At 55.7% G+C, this 17,656-nt stretch overlaps 1 protein-coding gene across 7 annotated transcripts in view; it reads right to left on the bottom strand.

Moving 5' to 3' along the window:
- The window catches only part of MAMLD1 (mastermind like domain containing 1), a 121,931-nt gene extending 104,629 nt beyond the window's left edge, over positions 1-17,302 (bottom strand). For 2 of the 7 annotated variants that reach the window (XM_035711954.2, XM_025460764.3), the window contains exons 1-2: positions 17,138-17,298; positions 16,573-16,661 (exon numbers count right to left, since the gene is read on the bottom strand). The gene's annotated coding sequence lies outside the window, so the exon portion shown is untranslated. Of the gene's footprint in view, positions 1-15,313; positions 15,600-15,959; positions 16,030-16,572; positions 16,662-16,826; positions 16,980-17,137 lie in introns of those variants that run through there. The other 5 variants (XM_035711953.2, XM_025460765.3, XM_035711952.2 and 2 more) reach the window with 4 other exon arrangements.
- Positions 17,303-17,656: the final 354 nt, after the last annotated feature.

Below are 17,656 nucleotides of genomic sequence, written 5' to 3'. Positions count from 1 at the left end.
TGGCCAAATCTGGGACAATTTGAGCCTCAAAATAAATAATGATAGTAAAGGATTATAACTCACTGAATAGAAAAAAATAACTCATGAGTTTACCTGATATAAATAAATACATAAGCAAATGAAGGGGGAAAGGAGAGCTCTGTCTTCCAGTAGAAACAAACAATACATATAGAAGGGATGATGAAATTAGAAATTCATTATTTGGCAACCAGCATAATAAACTTGCCTCAGGCAAGGATCATCAATGGATGCTAAGGTAGTGAGTGAAAGTTTTCAGAGCAATACGATATTAGCATTTCTTCAAATATATCCCCATAAGATAATCACAACAGGAAAACTAGTACCTCAGCAGTGGAGAAACCTGGCAGACGCTACATGAACCAAGTGATCAAGGTTAACATCACCAGTAATGAGACATCTAGTTACCACAGACCTCATGGTCTGATGCATGGACAAGGACCCAGCATCACTTCTGGGGCATTCCTGCCAGAAGCGCAGAGCCTGAATCTGATCATGAGGAAACGTCAGACAAACCCAACATGATGGGCACTCTGCAAAACAACTGGCCTATACTTTTCACAAATATCAATGCTACAAAACCACAAAGACAGATTGAAGAACTGTTCTGGATTAAAGGAGACTAAAGGGAAGTAATGACTCAACGCACCGTATGATCCTGAACTTTTTTTTTTTTGCTATAAAATACATTATTGGGACAAGCAGCAAAATCTGAATGAGGTCTTTAGACTGTATTGGAAACCATGCTAGCTTCCTGACTTTGATCAAGATCCTGTGCGTATAAGAGGATGCCTCTTTTTTAGGAAACATACCTTCACTTACTTAGGAATGGGAGCATCATGTCTGCAGTTTATTCTCACACAATTCAGAAAAACAAATAGTGTGTGTGTGTGTGTGTGTGTGTGTAAAGGGGAGAGGCTCAAAGAAAATGTGGTAAAATGTCAACATTTAGGGAATGAAGTGAAAAGTATTTAGAAATTCTTCATATTACTCTTGCAATTTTTCTTGAATCTGAATTCATGTCAAGCTAAAACATTAAATAAATTTTTAAAAAAGCTTAGAAGTGACCAATTAACCCCCAGGATGAAGGGAGGGTGTAGAGAGCAGAGGAGAGGCCTGAGGGCCATTAGACAGGCTCAAAGTTGACGGGAGCATTTCCAGGACACAACAGGACAGGAGTCTCTAGGCACATGTGGGCATCCAGGGAACGGTTGCTGTCGTTTTGATAAATTTCAGGTCAAAACTGGAGCCTTCCTTGGACAAAAGACGTGGTGCCAACAGTCTGCAAAGCCCTGCTCACTGTGGTGGACACCAGCTGGTTCACTGAACTCCCTGTGGGTCTGCACTCCTAAGCCAGCCCACAAGGCAGAAACTCTGAGAATCAAAACTCTTTTCAGGTGGAGTCATTTGGGAGAATAGATGGACGGATAGATGGACGGATGGACAAATGGATGGATGGACGGGTGGACGGGTAGGTAGAGAGTTAGGATATGGCTGTTGAGCACTTGTATGGTGGCTAGTTTGAATTGAGATGTGTGGTGAGTGCAAACTACACGGTGGAATACAAAGATTTCATGTGATAAAAAATGTAGAAACACCTCGACAATTGTTAAGTTGATCACCTGTTGAAATCACGTTTGAAATTGATTGGGCGAAATGAGAGCTACTGTTAATTAATTTCATCTGCTTTTTAGCTTTTTCAATGTGGCTATTAGCACTGGCCTAGTGTATTCATGGGTTTGCAAGGTTTCGTACAAATCTCACCTCCTCGGCGAGGTCGTTGCTGCTTGGTCTATGGAGAAGCGCACCCGTGCCTGCCACTCCCCAACTTCCGTCTTTGATTTTGCTGCAAGTTACTTATCACCTCAGACATGCTGCATTTTTTACTTACTAATCTTGTGTCCCTTCGGTCTCCCCTACTGGACTACCCTCCATGAGCGATTTTTGTCTGCTTCGTTCACTCTTGGGTCATCACCCTGACAAAGCATTACTTTGCATAAGTCCTTTCACCTTGGAGACTTAGTAGCTTTTCATATCTTAACTCTTACATATCTGCCCAGCCTTCCTTACTTCTGTCCATCCGTCTGTCTGTCCATCCATTCACCCATCCATCCGTCCCCCCTTCCATCCATCCACAGCGCCAGGCACATAGTAGATACACAAAACATCTTCATTGATTGGATCAATTTTTCAGAATGACTTTTGACCTGTTCCTGAACTGACCGGCTCCCAGTTTTGAATTATTTGGGGCTCCAGTTTCTCAAGGACCCCTGACTTTCCCAAATTGGAGAGGAGATGCTTCTCCAATGTGCCCCAGCACCTGCGAGGGGCCACAGTAGAGAGCAAGGTCTTGGGCATGGCCCTCCTCCCCCTCCTCCCTTTCGGCCTTGGATTCAAGGCCAAAGCTCCTAACAAATCTGAGTGAGGGGGAGGGGATAGATACAGGTTCCCAAAAGGCAGACAGCCATCAGGAACTATGTGGGCAGAGAGGCACATTTATGTATGTATGTTTGTGTGTATTTGAGAGAGAGAGCATGAGCACAAGCAAAGGGAGGGGCAGAGGGAGAAGCAGATTCCCCACTGAGTGGGGAGCCCAATGCAGGACTCGATCCCAGGACCTTGGGATCATGACCTGAGCCGAAGGCAGATGCTCAACCCACTTAGCCACCCAGGTGCCCCAAGAAGCACATATATTTAAAAAGTGCTAGTCCGGGGGATCCCTGGGTGGCACAGCAGTTTGGCGCCTGCCTTTGGCCCAGGGCGTGATCCTGGAGACCCGGGATCGAATCCCACATTGGGCTCCCGGAGCATGGAGCCTGCTTCATCCTCTGCCTGTGTCTCTGCCTCTCTCTCTCTGTGTGTGACTATCATAAATAAATAAAAATTAAAAAAATATATTTAAAAAGTGCTAGTCCGTTTCAGTTTTCTTGGACTCCATGTCGACCTACCTCTTTCAGCGATTCGGGCAATCACTGAGTTTTACCTCTAGGAAGGATTTAAAGGTCATATACTCCCCTGGTCCAATCACAGCCTCCAAATAGAATAATCCTACCCAAAAAGAAAAGAAATCTCAGAGAGCCCTCTACTCTTCTTGGCCAGCCCCCTCATTGGAGTGATGGGGCCCAGAGGGCCCAGAGAGAGGAAGGGGCTTGCCCAAGGTCACACATTGAGGCCGCCTCCTCCCAGACATGGGTCCTGTTTCAGGCCAGGGAAGTGGGTGTGGCAAGGCACTGACAAGAGGTGCTTGGGCTACAACCCAGAGAAACAGTCTCAGAGCTAGTGGCTGTGTGGGGATGAGCTGGGCAGATCTGTAAGGGCGCCATGAGCTATGGGTGACCAACGCAGACCCTTTGCTCTACTGTGGATGCTCGCAGGTGGTAGGGCACACTGGGCTGCTCCTCCTCTCTAATTTGGACAGGTCGAGGGTCAGTATAAACCTGGAGCTCAAAGTCATTTTCAAAACAAACTAACAACAAGCAAACATGCCAAGTACTGTGGGTGCAAACAGTTGAGAAACTTAAAGCTTCTTCTAGACAAGACAAACTGTTACTCATTACAAAAATAAGGGTGGGGTGGCCTGCAGTTTTTTTTTCCATAATGAAAATTGGCAAATATGAAGTCAAACATAAAACAGCCCATATGTTTAAATTAAAATAATTCCAAATAACAAGTCCCCGAGGACTACATCTCTGCCCCCACCCCATAATTTCTTTTAAAAAATCTGTTCTATCCTAAATTAGGCGTTGGTACCAACAGAATTCAATATTTACTTTTGCTGAGAACAACTCTTTGTTACTGGGGGCAAGGATGGAGGACAGAAATTCCTTTTTGATAAGCTACCATTTGAGAGCTGCAAATCAAAATCACCCCTATCTCCCTTCTGTGGCCCACACGCTGAAAGCCCAGATGGTGCTCTGTAAGGGCCTGTGAGCCAGGGGGTGGAGCAAACAGCTCCAGGGTGGGCTGAGAGTGGGAATGCCTGAGTCCCAGACTAGCTTGGCCCCGGCATCCTCGTGGGTAAGACCAGGGGTTTCTAAGGGAACTTTCGATTTAACCATTCTTTGGTCCTACATAAATACATATCGATTCCTTTTGTCTTCACCCAAACTTCCAGAACTATTCTTGGCCATATAATAGTCACAGCCCCCACCTACCAAACTAACATGCGCCCCCCACACATTGTCAAGTCTGGTCATTTCAAAAAGAGCAAATTATAATGTGTCCTCTTCAAATATATTTTTTAAAGATTGTATTTATTCATTCATGAGAGACAGAGAGAATCACAGACACAGGCAGAGAGAGAAGCAGGCTCCTCGCAGGGAGCCCGATGTGGGACTCGATCCTGGGACTCCAGGATCACACCCTGAGCAGAAGGCAGACGCTCAACTGCTGAGCCACCCAGGGGTCCCCTTTTCAAATATTTTAAGTAACTTAGAGTTTAGTTTGCAACTCACAGAATCATGCAGTGTCAGGGCTCAAGAGGTCCGTCAGATTTCCCCAGCTGAGTCCTTCATTGTACAGATGGGGAAACAGGCTCAGAGCTAGATCTGGAGCGCACGTTGGCTGACCCCCCAGGTGGCTGTTCTTCCCACTGCAGCCCTAGGGACCCCCGCCCAGACTCAAAGCTGGTTCTAAACAGTGAACCTTCCAAAGGGCAAGCACTAACTGCCATGATTTCCGATATTGGGTTGATTACTTGACCATGCCTACAAATGCTGCGGGCACCTACTTGCACCTCTCCTCCCCACCCAGATGAATAACGAAGCAGAGGCAGGAACATTCCAGCGAAGGACAGAGACGGCGCCGCTCGGCATAAGGACCCAGTACTGAATACTCATCCTCAACGAGATCCTTATGTAACCACCCCTGGCAAATCTGGCTTTCCTCAACAAAAGGAACAGGGGATGGGGGGACACCTCAATCGGTGTGTAAGCCAGTTCGAAGCAAACCAGCACTCATCTCTCCATAAAGTAGAGGGACAGCCCAAGCTCCCAGCAACATACTCCTTTCCAAAAGGTTCTACCTTGAGGGTGGGGGGACGGGCATAACCAGATCTGCAAGTGTGTGGTACTGCACAGCAAGTGGCCCGGCAAGGCCAGGACATCCTCTGAGGGTTCAAATGCCTTCCCAAACCTGCTCTCCACCCTCTCAGCGGATTTTCAGGACCTGAGCATCCATTTGGGCCAGGTTAATCCAATGACAGGGTTATCTTTAAGAGAGGTAAAAAGCCCTTATTGTAAGGAGCCAGAGGGCCTGGAAGAGCATAGGCCCAGCAGGGGCCAAGGACATGCCCTCATGCTCATCTGTGCTCCTGCACATCCCCGCTCAGAGCCTTAGTTTACCCATCTGTGAGTCATGAGCCCTCCTGGCTTTGCCATGAGAAGGCTTTCTGCATTTGTAGGGTTGGACGCGGATGACGGAGGGGGTTCTCAGAATCACACCCGGCAGACCCCTCCCCTCCTCCTGAGGCTTCTCTCCAAAGAGAACATGAGGCTCCCAACCCTCAGGACAGGGTCCTGGCCAGGCCCCCAGCCAGGCCCACCACCTAGTTCTCGCAAGGAGCTGGCCAGACCTTTTTAGTTATTTCGGGGGGAGCCAAAGACCCACTTTGACCTCCTGATGCCAGGTGTGACAGTGGGAATGTAGAAAACCAAACCAAATCATTGGCCTTCTCAGATCCCATTTGCTAACCTCTGTAGCAGGCAGATATGGAATCTCCTCCAGGGCCCTAGGCCAGACACACACAGACAGGCCCCACTCAGCAGCTGCACAAGCAGGATCTCTAAGCATGCAAGGCCTGCAGAACTGTCGAGATCGCATAAACACTGCCTGCCTTCCCAAGCCAGAGAGACTCTTTTGTGCTAGTTTGCTTGGGTGTAACTCACACAATGATCAAACAAAGGGAAAAAAGGACTTTAGACCTGATTTTCCTTTGTTAAATTTCTCAGGTCAAATGAGAAGGCAACATGAAGAGTGACCAGTGACCCTAAAGAGAGCAACCCAAGAGTGTGTCCTGAGCCTGATGTCTACAAGACCATCTCACCGATTCCAGCTCTTTTGAATCTCCCACGATGCCATTAGGCTGGGCAGGACTGGCATTCCTGCATCCCCATCTGTCCACCGAAGACACTGCTCAGGTAGGTTTAGGGATTTGCCAAGAATCCCACAGCTGTTCAGTGACCTTTGCTGGAAGGCAAAGCTCATTATTCTTCCCACCACATCATGGTGTTTCTATAGCCATGTGGTAACAGGGATGACCGAACAATCTGCATAGCCCCAGGCACTACATCGAGGTTTCTTAACCCGTCTCAAAGATCCCTGAGGGAATCATGGATAGGCTTCCAGAAAGATCCATGAACCCCGGAAATTAAATGCAACATTGCATATTCTTGTGTGGTGGTCCTTAGACCACAACTTTCATCAGATTCCTAAAGAAGTGTGTGACCCACAAAAGGCAGGGAGCCATCCCAGCTCCAGTGAGACAGGAATAATTTTTGGTATGATTTGGGGCTCAGGAGACGGGCTGGAGTCGGCCTCCCTGGGGGCAAGCTCAGGAGAGCCCTGGCAGCCAGGTGGTCCTGGCTGTTCTCCAATCTCATGAACAGAACAGCTTTACGCAGGGCACAGTGCCACTTTGGTGGGTGGGGGGTGTCCAAAAGGACCTCCGCAAGCCCTGAACACCTCCCACCGGTGTCCTACAGAGCAGATGCTCTCCAAAGCGTGGCAACCCCAGCATCCCATAATTCAAGTCAGAGGTTCCAGATTCTCCCAAGAAAGGGAATCACACTAAAGACAAACAGGGCTGAGGAGGGCAGGGGTTGCCCAGGACCCAGGAAGTGCAAGGTGGGGGCACTGAACCCATATATGCTCTGCTCAGGATTTTGCCAAGAGCCAACCCATAGATGTGACCGAAGAGGCCAGAAAGCCTGTCCCCGGCCATGTGGGGAGCAAGGGCTCCAGAGCCAGCCCTCTGTCTGGGTACCACCTTCCTGAAAGGATGTGGTGAGGATGAGAGAGACAACATCAGCTTCTAGTCCTCAACTTCTGGAGTGACACGCGCTCTCGAAGGCAACGTGCGTCTCCTTCCTGAGACGAAAGGAAGAGCCACTTCTCTGCCCCTGAGACAGGTGCACACATGAGAGGAAAAGTCCGGCTCTCCTGCACAACCTGCTGACCTGGGGCTCAGCCTCCTGCTGTGGACTCCGGATAGCACCGGGCAGGGGGAGCAAAGGATGCTCTGCCCCTGAGACAGGTGCACACATGAGAGGAAAAGTCCAGCTCTCCTGCACAACCTGCTGACCTGGGGCTCAGCCTCCTGCTGTGGACTCCGAATAGCACCGGGCAGGGGGAGCAAAGGACGCTCTGAGGGCCTCCAGCCCCGGGTCCGGGTCCGAGGATCCAGACCTCCCAAAAGCCCCAGAGAGGGGACCAGCCTCGGGCTCCCACACCCACTGCTGCTGTTCAGCCAGAGAGGACAGACGAGGGCTGCCAAGGGGCTGTCACTCTGGGGAGATGCAGGGAGGAGGAGGGAGGGAAGCCCTTGGGGAGCCTCCCAGTGAGGGGAGCCCTTGGGTTTAGACTTTCTTGGTGTCGCCTGGGGAGTAGACCGTGGGGGGCTCTAGCTTGACCTCCCTGGGGCTGCAGGCCCACCACCCAGCCTTGGAGAATGCCAGGCAGGGTCCCCGTCACTCTCCAGGGCGACGCACAGGCCACAGGCGGGGTGACAGGAGCACCGTGACCCTCCTCCGTATTGTCAGGGCTGTGGCTGCCACTAACCCAGTCTCGCTCTTTATCCCGGCACTGGGGTGTGCCTGGAAACAACCAGATCGTGTTCACTTTCATTCAAATAGCAGCACCAAGATTTGAACACCAAGTGTGTCAACTTTGACTCCTTATCCCTAAAATGAACTTTAGAGTGGCAGCGAAATGAAATGGCATACACTTCCTTGAGCTTTTGTGACAACATGTTCACGCACCAAACTGCGAAGAAAATGTAGTAATTAGAGGTTAAATTAATCCTTGACAGACAAGTGTTTTAGTAACACTGTGGCCTCCTCCCCAAACCTAGCATAACGCGTGCCAGGCCTTCACGTGACGCTGGCAACCACACCACAAACTACCGTCCCACTTAAAATTCCGAGGTCGGCGCTGGAACTTCCAGAGGCAGATATTAACACTGAGATCTCATTAAGAACAAAACCCAAACAATCCCCAAAACTGCCAACAGAGCCCACCCAGCCAAGCCCTCCAAGGGCCCGGCTGCCCGACTGTCCATCATCAGCTGGAAAACAAGACCGGACACACTCCTTTCTGAGCGCCTCCCCCCAAAGTCCCAGGCCCCAGATTGCTCCTTAACTTATAACCTGCTGGCTTCACCAGTTTAGCCTGATTGCAAGGCGCCCTGAGGAGACCCATAAGCCATGCACGCCACGAGCCCACCTCTTCTGCTCTTCCTCAAAAGGAGAGGTCTGTGTGCCCACAGGAGGGGTGCAAAGTGGATGTTCCGGACTCAGATGGTTGACCCAAGAGTCAGTGTCCCCTCGGGAAAGTTGGACCCCACCCTGGGCCTCATATTTGTCTTCTGTAAAGTCATAAGGCTTAACTCTTCCAGCTAGAAAGTTCTCCATCTTTCAGTGCAGGAGTTTGTAGGTGAGTTGGGGGCATCCATGCCAACCGTGGGCAGGAACTGTACTCAATAGACTAATGGGGCCATACAAAGGAAGGCAGAAGGGCTTCCACCTCCTCCCCTCTTGTGTCACTGAGCCTCTAGAAGAAGCTAGGGGTAGGGAGTTTCAAGTTCAAACACGGGGCAAAATACGAAAGCAGGTGCCACTCGCTAACTCATGCCCCGTGGCATCCAGCGGTCTTTCCTGGAATGGAGAGAAATGTGTCCTGATGGCCTGGGGTCCAGGTGCTCGGACAGGTGGAGGGAAGGGGGAGACACAATGGCCAGCTGGCCAGGCCCCCTTCTAGCATGATGGAATCCTGCGCTCAGCCCCATCCTCCTCTGGGCCTCATGGAAGAGTTCTGTGCTCAGAAAACAGCATCACCCAAACCCCCACTTAATGGCTATTTACTGGGCATAGCAAGAAGCAGGGCACCCCGGGAGGGGAAGGAAGCTGAGCCCCCCACCCGAGGAAATGAGGAGATTTCCAAGCTGAGACCCAGGTGGTAGAGAAAGGGGCGCTGGCTGCCCCCCGGGGTCAGAGCAGGACTGGGTTGCTATGGGTGAGCTCCTCCTCCACCACTGTCCAGAAGAGCCCCCCCACCATGGTGTGGGCCAGGGAGGGAAGGGAGCTCTGAAGCTGCGGTTCCTGGGAGGACCCGAGGAACCCTTCTAGGCAAGGAAAGTTCTCGCAGACTTTGCAAAGGGCTTTTTCTTTCTGGTGCTCCTTAGACCCTGTCTCTGGAGGCTTTTACTCTGGGGAGCCCATTGTCAGCAAAGTCCCTCACTATGCCTCACCCTGGGAGATGTTTTGGGGTTGTGACAAATGTGATTGCTTTGGAAAATCTGAAGAGGTCAGATCCTAGGTGGGGGGGGGGGGACTTGAGGCCCAAAGGAAATCAGGGAGGCTCTGTAAACAGGGGGAATAAAGAAAGCAACAGGGTGGGGGAGGGAAGAAACACAACTCTCTTGCTTCCAACCCTCCCCTTGCATAAAATGCAAGGGCTGGTCATTCGGAGCAGGACACCCCTGGGACCATGCGTCCCCAGTGCCCGAAGGTAAAGACTGTATACCACATGCTACTGTTCCTCGCCTCCACGGGACCCCTGACCAACTGCCCAATGGCTCTGTGGGGCCCTTTCTTCCTTTGCTACTGTTGCAGCCAAGTGACAACAGTGACAACAGCAACAAGTAATAAGCCTTGCCAGAGAATCCCATCAGGTGCATGCAGATTCAGGAAGCTTCCCTGCTCGAGACCTGAAGATGTTTCAGAACTCAGTGTCTGCAAAATCAGACTGCTTCCAAGTGAGCTTCAAGAGGCTTCTTTCCTGCCATACAGCTGACTGATGCTGCCTAGGTTACCCTGGGTGGCGGCGCTGGGAGGGGGCTGATGGGAATCAGTTTTATTGTGCTGGTGCATAGTAACAGGCTCCTGCTCCCTGCCATCTATCTCCCTCCCTGGCCACATCTGTCTGCTCCAACAAACACTCAGCCTTTTCTGCTTGGATAAGGAGATTTTCTAGTTACATCCATTATATGTGTATCAACATTTATGGCAGCGAGATAATTGCCAAAGAGCTCAGAGGATAAAAGGTCCTTCTTCATAATGTTCGCACCCACCCCCCACGTTAAAAAAAAATCAATATTAAAATCAAGCAGGACAGTGGCAGATTCTCGCATGGCCGCTGTGTCCTCAAAGTTGGAAATGTGATTTAAAAAAGACGAACAAACACCTAGCTGGAAGAGGAAGAAAAGAAAAGGTTCAACGGTGAGTTCAGAGCCCAGACTCCAGCGAGGGTGGCGTGAGTGCAGACGGAAGGCCTTTTTGTCCTTGAAACCTTTGCTAAATAACTGCAAAGCAGCAAATCTGCTCTCTATTAGATGAGTCCTTTGGAAACATGCCAGTCTAATTTCAAAGAGTTTAGATCCTGTTATCTGTAAACCAACTCAATGATTAGGAGGCCTGAGATCCCCAGATTACAGGTACAGGACTAGAAGCCTTCCAGAATGCCTCCCAGCCTCCACCCTCTCTGCTTCTGGGGGAGAAGTTCACACCACCAGCAAAAGACACAGAGAAGGAGCACTTCTCACTTTCATATTGTTTTGCTTGGCCTTCTGCCATTTTTTTTTTCTACTCTGTCTTTTTGCTGTCCCTCCAAAGCTCAGCCCCATCTCTTTGTCTGTGTGGCCACTTTCCCCAAAGGTGTTTTTCTTTCCCCGAAAAATGACTATTTCATTTACAAATTGCATTGTGTTCGAGCTGGAAGGAACTCAGACTCTCAGGTCATGAGGGGGCGGTGGGGTAGGCAGGAGAAGCAAGGAGCCGGGACGGACTTGCCCAAGATCACTCAGCTAATTAGTGGAGAAAGTATTCTAGAATACAAGTTTGCCAGCTCCTGGGCTAATTATCTCTCCAATGCACCGCTGCAGAAAAAAAAAAAAAAAAAAAAAAGAGGGGGGAAGAAAAAGAAAATCCGACTCTTTAAAAAAATAAAAAAGAAAAAAAAGGTTAACTGCATAGAGGAAGCCCCTTTAAAGAAGAAGCGTCGTCCAACTATTGACAGAACCACTGGTCTAAGATCAGTTTCTGCCCAATTCATAAGCCTGGAGAGTCACTGAGTTTCCTAGGGATGATCTATTAACAGGTGCATTTTAAGCCTTAGGTGATTTGCTTAAAATTGGGGGGGAGGGGGATGATATTAAACATGCTGGCCAGGCTTGAAAAAAAGTCCCTTTCCTTATTGAAAAGGATCAACAATAGTCAATCTCTTACCTCAAGGTGCCCTGAATGTGTAGCCCCCACCCCCACCCCAGCAACAGGCTATTTCCTGGTTGAGTTTAAAAATTCAATGACGTTCCTGTTTCAACCCACACATCTGTGTCACTGTCAGCGTCAGTGGCAGGAAAACAGACGAAGTCACCCTTTGCTAATGATTTCCTAACATGGAATTTCCTTGTATCTCCTCAAGCCTTTCTTCTTCTAAAGCCAAACTGTTTTCCCCCCCCCTCTCAAACACACTGTACTGCAGGAAAACTAAAATGGTCACGGCCGGAAGGGATGATTTCTAAGGAGATCTTATAAGGAAGCGCTGCAGATCTTTGTGATATTTTTAATGTGTGTGCGTTGGGGGGGTGGGGTGGGGGAGAGCTGCTAGTTTTTCTAAAGCCAATGTGAACAAAACGGAGAGATTTTTCTCCCAGGCATCTGGGAATATCTCAACCCCTCTCCTGCCTCCCTCTTCCCAAGTTCCACTTTGAGCAACATTCTTTTATCAGTATTAAAGGAGACACACGCACGGTCTGCTCGCGTGGGGACCAGGGGGACAGAGGGCGGGGCAGCACCCAGAGTAGCGGACAGGCGGGTGGAGGACCAGCAAAGCACAAAGCCATGGAGGAGCCCATCTCCTCTCTGGTCTGGAGACCATCCCATTTTAATATGCCAACTGGTCATCTAGAGAAAAGAGGGATGTTACTTTAAGGCAAAGAAGCTGATTAGCTGCTCTGGCTGGCAGCAAACAGCTGGTCTGTCCGGCAGGTTCAAGGCCATTTCAGCTACTCTCTTATGGAGGCACCATATGTTCCATCTCGCACATCAGCAGCTTTATTTTCCAATGATCTTGCTCCAGAAGGGAAGCACAAAAGGGGGAGGAGAAGGTAGAAGCCGCGGTTTACCCTTTGAGTACTTTCTCGTGGTTGTAGGTGCAGTTGGGATGTGTGTGTGTGTGGGGAGGGGGGGGGGCGGTGAGGGGGACGGGACGTTAGGGCTTCACCTTCGATTCCAAAAATGAGAGAACAAATGTCTGACCAACACTGTCGCATAACGTCCAGAGATGGGAGTGGAGTGGATGGGGGGAAACAGGCAAAAAGGTACAAATAATTTGCTGCCCGTGAGATTAAATGGGAAGGGGGTCGAAGGCGGCAAGAGATCGGGAGATCGAGATCAGATCGGGAGAAATCTGACTTCGCTCTTTGGACCCCGCCCCCTTCTCCTTATTTGTCAAGTTTTCTTATTGTCAGTATTCCTTTCCCCAACAGAACAAACTTTACGAGTGGAGCGGACGGCTTTGGCGAGGGCGGTGGGGGCGGAGGCGGGGCAGGCCGACGGGTGGCGAAAGGTTACTTCTAACAGGTTTAACATTCCTCGCTGCAGTCCGAGTGCCCACGAGTTGGGGGGGCAGGGAGGGCAGGTGTAGGGGATACGGCCCCGCTAAATTCTCAATCCAACTAATGCCGGTAGCCCACGCGTCCTGGACACCCCCAACTATCCCGCGCTGGGTCCGCGCAGAGGCGACACAGCGACCCACGGTCCGGAGGTGCTTCCCCGTCCCCGCGGCCCGCCTAGGCTGCGCGAACCTCCGAGGCGGCGGTTCCGACTCCCTCCGGGCCTCCAAACAAAGGGGGACCGCGGAGCATTTAAGCCCCGGAGTGGGGGGGAAGGGGGGCTGCGGGGATGGTGGCCGGCGGGAGGGCGCAGGAAGGAGTGAGGAGCATAGCCGCAGGGTGGCGAAAGCCTCACAGTCACGGCCGTCGTCTCAGCCACCCGCCGGCGCGACAGCCGCCCGGAGCCGGGAGGTGAGGGGCCCGGGCTGCAAAGCGAAACCGAGGAAAGGGCGCCCCCTATGCCCGCGCCCGGCGAGCGCAGCGGCGAGCCGCATCTGCCCTTCCCGCGGAGCGTGCTCGGCCTCTGCGTCCTCCCGTTCGCCGCGCAGCCCGCGGGGCCGTCCCGGCCGCTGGAACCCTGGGGGTCCGCCGCGGGCAGGCGGGGCGCGCGGTGGGCGCCAGGAGCTCGAGGGCTCCCCACGCCTGCTGGGGTGCCCGGGGACGGTCTTCGCAACACAGCCCCCTCCCCCACCGCCTACACTTGCCCTCCTGTCCCGAACGGCTCGAGGCCACTGGGAGGCAGCCGCCCCCGCCCCCTGTCTCTGCGTCCCTTTCCCCCTTCCCTCTCTTCAGCCTCCTGGGAAACAAAGGGGCTTTTTATAAAGCGGATTGTTGGCGGCTGCGGCGGCGGGGGTAGGAGGGAGGGGGGATCTATAAAGACAAGAAGAGGTGGGGTGGGGGGAGAAGCTGCGCGGCCTCCGGGAGCCCCAAGCGGCCCGGCGGCCGGGAAGCCCCCGCGGGTGCGCGGCCCACCCCGCCCGGCCCGTGGGCACTCGGGCGGCGGCCCGCGTCTGCCAAGGGTTGGGCTGCGCCGCTGCGATGCTGCCCGCCGGCTCGCCGCAGCTGCCCGGGAGGGAACACGATCGCCGGGGCCGCGGGGCAGGGGCGGTGGGGACCGCACGGCTCCCGCGGGGTTCTCCCCGGGGAGACTCGGGCCCTCTCCCCGCCAACTCTTTCGAAATTGCTTGGGCTCGGGGAGACTTTGCGTCTTTGTTCCAGCACGGCCGCCTCTCGTACGCTCGGCTCGCTCGCCCTCACAGACAATGTCCCGGGGCCGGCCTCGGTCGGCTACCCGCAAGCGACACGTTCGCGGTGGGGACGGCACCCCGGGGGGATTCCTTCTGCTGCCAAACAACGACGACAAGCCACCCTAGCAAGTGGAGTCCCTGCTCCCCACGTCCCCCAGCCATCCTGTGCTCCCTCCCGCGCACACACTCACACCCACACTCGAGGTGCCTGGCTCAGCCGCACTGAGCTGCGCGAGCACCGTGGGGCTGAGCCCCCAGCCCGAGGTGCGTCAGTTTGCTCGGGTTCCGACGACTTCAGGGCAGTTTTCTGGCAGGCTAATCCTATTAGCGTCTGCTCAGTCCGCGTTTAATCACGGATCAAAATCAGACGGTACGGCCAGCTTTCCAAGTGGCTTCGGACACACTGCATCGGGACAGAGTCTAGCCGAGCCAACTGGCCCAGAAAAGTATTTGGCGGCGCTCCGGGGGGCTTCCCGCCCGCCCTTGCCGGCGCCGGGCGCCGGGCTCTGCCGCCGCTCCGAGGCCTGGGAGCTCCGAGCGCGGGGGCGCCGGGAGCTCCGGGCAGGAGCCCAGTCGGGGCTGCCTTGAGCCGCCAGCTTCGCTCGGGGCTGCTCTCCAGAGGAGGATTTGGCAGGGGAGGGAGCGCCAGGCAGCGGGCTCGGCGCACGCACACTCCACACTCCCGCTCAGTGGCGGCAAAGCGGGTTGGGGTGTGTGTGTGTGTACGGGGGGCGGTGGAATCCTTTGCCCAGCGCCCACTGTCCACCGGCCCAGGCTCAGGGAGCTGGCATGCGATGGGAGCGTCGCCGGTGGCATCCGGGCGCCAGCGGCCCGGGGGGGCGCCAGAACGGAGTGAGAGCCTCCCGGTGAGCCCGGCGGGGCCAGAGAAGCCCGGGTGGCTCGCGCCCCTCTGCCTTCCGCTCCCACCCCCTGCCTGCCCCGCCGCCCCCGGCACTTCACTGCCCCCGCCCGATTCCAGACACCCGATGGGCGCCGGAGAGCGGGCAGAGGCCGAAGTCCCGGGCGACGGGAGCTGCGCTCAGGCCGGCCACGGCCAGTTCGAGAAGGGGGCCGGCCGCGCGGAGCGCCAGGTGGGCCGTGTGCTCGCAGCAAACTTTGGGGTCCCTTAGATCCTCCGCGACGGGAACCACCAGTGCGGGCCACAAGTGCACCCCGGAGCCCCCAGAGCGGCTGGACCTCCCGCTCCCGCCCTCAGCCTTACCGTGCTGCGGAGCTCCCTCGGCGGCGGCGGGGGCAGTGCCCGAGGGGCGGGCGGCCGCCGGCGCAGGCAGCCTGGCCTCGGGCACCCGCCGAGCGGCCCGGCCCGGTTGCGGATCACCCCCTGGCTAGCGGCCGGTGCCCCCGCGCCCGCCCGCCGCCGGCTGCTTCAGCTCGCGGCCAAGTTCATGCCGGCGGCGCTGCAGTGGCGGCCTCAATCTGCTCGCTCCATTCCCACCGCCCGGCTCCGCGCCGCGCGCCCGGAAGGTGGAGTTTCGGGGGTTTAAGTTACTGATAGGCATTTCTCACTGCTGTGTCACTCGGGGAGGAGGAGACACGCACGCCGCACACTCACACACCCTCACACTCACGGCGACGAGCGGCTCCGGCCTTAAAGGGGAAGCTGCGCTGCCCCGCCCGCGACCCCGGCAGCCCCGAGCCCCGAAACGCCGAGTTTCCAGGCCGGATGGGGCCGGGGCAGCGGAAGCGCGGCGGCCGCCCCAGGGGCCTCCCCGGCCCTCCTGCCACTCTTCGAAAGGGAAAGCGGCCGCGGGCTGGCTTCCCTGCGGTCGCCTCGGTCCTCCGGTCCACTGGAGCCGAGGCAGCCGCGGAGGGCGGGAGGGGAGGACGGGGGCCGCCGCCGCACTTACCTCGGAGGCTCGGCGCACGGCAGGAGGTGGTCGGCGCCCTCGGCGGCAGGTGGCCCGTCTAGACGGTGCGCTGATAGGGAGGAGCGACAGCGGGGTGACCGAGAGCCCCTGGGCACGAGCGGATGGAGCTCGCCCGAGGGCAGCAGGAAGAGCCCTGCGCGCTCGGGAAACCCGCACGCGGCAGGTAGCCTTCCCGCGTCTGGGCAGAGCAGGCTGGAGAGCCGCGCGCGCCCCTGACAGACGGAGAGCAGCGGGGAGAGCGGGAGCGCCAGCACTCACCAGCGACAGGGCTAGACAGCGCGCGAGACTGGCAGACACCGAGAGGGGCAGAGGGAAAGACGGAAATCGACAGAGGCACGGGCAGACCGACAGAAAAGGACAGAGACAGGGGGCTAGAGGGACACCAGGGGAGAGAGTGGAGGGACCCAGAACGACAGCAGGTCCCTGGGAGACACCGGAGCGGCACAGGGCAGGGAGTCTCACCATAAACTAGCCTGTCCAATCCACTCCCACCCGCAGGACACACACCCCTTTCCTATTCTGAGCGGAGACTGACCCCAGGGCTGGGGGCTGGAACCCCCTCCTCCCTCGCCCTGGGGGGGGGGGCGCTCACCTTCAGTGGTGGCTGTTGGGTGGGTAGCGCCTGTCCCACTGGCGCTGCGTCTGCTAGCTGGCTCTCGCCCGGACAGCCAAGCCGACCTGCTGTGACGGCAGTGGGGACCAGTGCTCTCAGGTGGCAGCTACAGAACTGCACCCACCAGCCTAGTGTCCTCCTTCCCCCCTCCCGTCCCCCGCTCTCTCCCTCATCCCCTCCTCCACTGCCCGTCAGCACCCCCACCAGCACCCCCACCCCACCTCCGCGCAGACCTTGTCTGTGCTGCCCGCCACTATGCCCAGCCAGGAGCCCAGGGGCGCCAGCCAGGCTCCCGCCCCACCGGCCCGGGCGGTGGAAGCCCCTTCCCGAGCTGGGCGCAGCGGTCCGCTCTCTGCCAGGGGTTACCCTGGGGCAGACACCTGCGGCTTCTGCAAGAACATGAGTTCCTTGTGAACCGCCCGCCGGCAGGAGCGCGCTCTCCGCCCTCTGCCCTCGTGCGGAGGCCGGCGGCTCCCCTCCCCCCACACCCGGGTACTGGCCTGCGCCCCTTCTCCGGGATCCCCGGCGGGGTCCGTTTCCTAACCTGGACTTCCTGGCTGGTAGCCGCCGCTGGGGCTGAGCTCGGCCCACGGACGCCGGCCGCGTCTGGTCCGACAGCAGCAGCGCCGGCGAAGCCCCAGAGCCCAATCACAGCTCCTGGCCGCACCTCAGAGTAGCTAGCGACCTGTCTCCACCACATCTGGTCGCACTCGGCCGAGCCGCGGGCCAGGAATAAAGGGGTGGGCCCGCCGCCCACTCGGCCCCTCCTTCTCCCTGCGCCCACGCCCTCGGCCCTCGGAAAGCTCTGGGGCCCCCTATGAGAACCAACCAAAGTCCCTTCGTGGGCTACGTAGGCGAGATGGAGCTGGGCGCCTGCCTCTGAGAGCGTTTCCCAAAGTTCCCAGGCTGAGCTGCGGGTGTCAGCGCCCTACCGTGAGGCACAGGTGTCAGACTCCCTCTCCGGAGCCCCCGGTGCGCCAGGGCGAGCCTGGCCCCACCAGGCGCCTTGCGGCTGCAGGGCTCAGGCCCGGCTGTTGGATAGGAATCCACCTTGGCCGGGTCC

Source organism: Canis lupus, chromosome X (assembly GCF_003254725.2).
Source record: "Canis lupus dingo isolate Sandy chromosome X, ASM325472v2, whole genome shotgun sequence".
Taxonomy (NCBI): Eukaryota; Metazoa; Chordata; class Mammalia; order Carnivora; family Canidae; genus Canis; species Canis lupus.
This window is presented reverse-complemented; position numbering and strand designations above follow the sequence as displayed.